General features: G+C 34.9%; 1 long non-coding RNA gene across 1 annotated transcript; it reads right to left on the reverse strand.

Moving 5' to 3' along the window:
* Positions 1-1,834: 1,834 nt before the first annotated feature.
* LOC124357921 lies at positions 1,835-2,945 on the reverse strand. Its single transcript, XR_006922010.1, has 3 exons — positions 2,775-2,945; positions 2,379-2,459; positions 1,835-2,039 (listed from the first exon to the last, which is right to left on the reverse strand). It is a non-coding gene; the product is annotated as an uncharacterized LOC124357921 (long non-coding RNA).

Consider the following 2,945-nt stretch of genomic DNA (forward strand, 5'->3'; position numbering starts at 1 on the left):
TCCCCCTTTTTTTACCTGGACGTATTGAAGACACAAACTGCAAAGTGTTGTATTTTCTGAAAAATGTGTGATCCAAAATAGTTAACTTTGTAAGGCCTTGGATTAAGTCTAGCGGTTTTACACACCTCTACATACCCAGCAGGTGAATAAATTTCTCTATTGCGCAGCTTTCTTTCTATCACACTGTGCATAGAGTCACACTCCATTTGGGTGTGACCCTTTTCAAGGAATTTTTGAGTTATTATCAGTCCAGTTACACTACTAGTAAAAAGAAGTGCATTCGATAGTACACAATTCCTATTTTTGTAAGTACACCCGTCGCTGTACAATATGACATGGTCATATTTTGATCTGTCCACCTCATTAACTAAGAAATGTGTGATTATCGATGCAAATTCATCTGCGTCCAGACCTCCTTCATTTTCGTTCCAAATGTAACAAAATGCGTCATTAGTCTTCAGGTCATAGAAAGTGTAGTTATGAATTTTAAGTTTCATTTTATAGTACAAGGTTGAGGCCTTTAAAGAAGGACTTAAAAGTACAGCCTGCATGTCCATAGAGTACACAGCCGTTCTTTCATCTGTATTCCCTTTGTCAGCATCTTTTTCTGATCTTGATTCATCTTTCTTTTTAATATGTTCTTCATACAACTCTTGTGTTAAGTTTCCTTTGTTAAATGAACAACATAGATCGCACTGATCCTTTTTAGGAGAAAACAATCCAAGATTTAATTCATCAAACAGAGAGTAAAACAAGCAGTCAGAAGCTATAAACTGCTTCTTTCCCTCTGACTCACAATAACTTCGATAATGCCTGTAAAGCTGAGCTTTCGACTGCCAGTTTGGCTCAAGATAGAGTTTTTGGTTGTTTTTTCGGCAATAGTGGGATTCTAATTTAGGTAGCATAGCAAAATACTCTTTAATAATTTTCTTGCGAATGCTGTCTTCCTTTGCCGTTTTATTATTTTTAACTGATTGTACGTTTTGCTCAACGTCATTATTGACATCTCCATCTAGTCCACTATCACCCTTTTCCTCTGAATTCTCATTTTCTTGTCTTGCAGAGGGATTTGAAACCCAGTTTGTAACTGACCATTCTCCCACAGACAACGTACTAAAAAACATCTTTTTGCAAACTCTTACTCTCTCTTCATTGTCATCCAAATTCAAATGATAATATAGAGACCCTTTACGACGGAATTCTACGGAGTTAACTCTTCTATTAGAAACAGATCTTCTGTCAACTAATTGTTTGAACAATATTTTCCTCTCTTTCCAATCCAATTGCCAAAAATGTTTAAATAGTTTTTCTCTGATTTCTTCTGAAAATTTGTAGCACTTAAATTGGGAGTTAGGTTTAGCTTCGCATTGACAACGTTGTTTCAGTTTTCTTTTGGGCCTTCTAACGTCAAACATATTTTTATTGGAATCATTATTCCTCCTTCCAAAATATTCCTCCCCCTTCATTCTCTTTGCTTTATTTTGTTCTGACTCCCATAATTGTTTCATAGGTTTTTTATTCCGTTTGCGTTTTCTTTGATTGTTTTCATTGCCTCTCATTTCATGTTCTTTTTCTGCATTTGAATCGACTTCCTCCAAATCTGTTGGTTCATAGTTGTCATCGGCAATCTCTTGTGAAGGAGTGTTATCTGTCTGTACATAGTTTTCATCGAGTATCTCTTGTATAGTAGTATTTTTTGTGTGTACTTCAGCCTCTAGTGTAGTTGCATTTTCAGTTTGTACATGTCTTTCATCGGGTATCTCTTGGATGGTATTTTCTGTTTGTTTGTCTAAATTTCCTTCTTCCAGAATTCCTCTGTTTCACATCAAAAGACACATCAGTAATATTATTTACAGTAGGCAAGAAACCATTTTCATCACCCCAAGTTGTGTCTTGATCAAAATCTTCAACTAATGGAGATGAGTTTGCAATCGGTTTCAAGATAAACACATTTTCTTGGCCAGAAGGAACAAGCACAAATTCTTCTTGTGATTGGGCTGCGTTTCTTTCCAAATCATGTCGTTTGTCTTCTTCGGCATCTGGAAAGAACCAGAGTAAATTATTTATGAATAAGAAACGTATTATTCAATAAATAAGAAAGTTAAAATACTTCTTCCTGCAATTGTTTTAGCATATTATACTATTTTCTCAGTTGTAAAACAAAGCAGAAGGCGGGGAGTTACTTCAAAATAAAGGCTTTAGACCAATGAGACGTAGCCATTGTGTGAATAAGTTGTATACTAACATTTTATACTCTTATTACCCTTCAATAACTAATAAGAGAACGGTATTATACCACTTACTGGAGGATCCGAGAAGTGAAGACCTTTGGTATACGGTTATACTACAATTACTTGATTAAAAACACACTAACTGACCTTTCAATTCGCGATGAATAATTTGGGGCAGCTCACTAACACATCCTATAGACGAACTAGGAGTCTCATTAACATGGTCATCTGCAAAATAAAAGACATTCTTTAATACTCTAGGCATAATATTTTTTTTTAGTTATTGCATAAGAACACACCGAAATATTTTGATTACAGGCTCCTGTCATAAAGATTCTGGATTCCCTAAACAACAAAGTCTTGTTGTAACCTTATAAAACACCAGGAGGCGCCCATAAGTATTGATAACAAACTTGCATAAATGTTATTCTGAAATAAAATCACAATAAAACACTTTGATGGAAACAACAAACGTTTTGTAGTCTTAATGAAATAAGATCAGCCTAAGTGCTATGGTATATTGTTAAATATATCAGAGCTTACCAATATTTTGGTTGGTAAAAACAGAAGAAATGAGATTTGTTGGCAAAGAAGCGGGTGAAAGACTAAGCCTAGTAAACTCTTCAACTCTAACATCTTGATTCACTGAATTTATCTTAGTGGCCAGGTCAACAAGCAATTTTCCTCTTGTGTTCCGCAATATCTGTAAAAATT

The sequence above is a fragment of the Homalodisca vitripennis genome, chromosome 3 (assembly GCF_021130785.1).
Source record: "Homalodisca vitripennis isolate AUS2020 chromosome 3, UT_GWSS_2.1, whole genome shotgun sequence".
In the NCBI taxonomy this organism is placed as follows: domain Eukaryota; kingdom Metazoa; phylum Arthropoda; class Insecta; order Hemiptera; family Cicadellidae; genus Homalodisca; species Homalodisca vitripennis.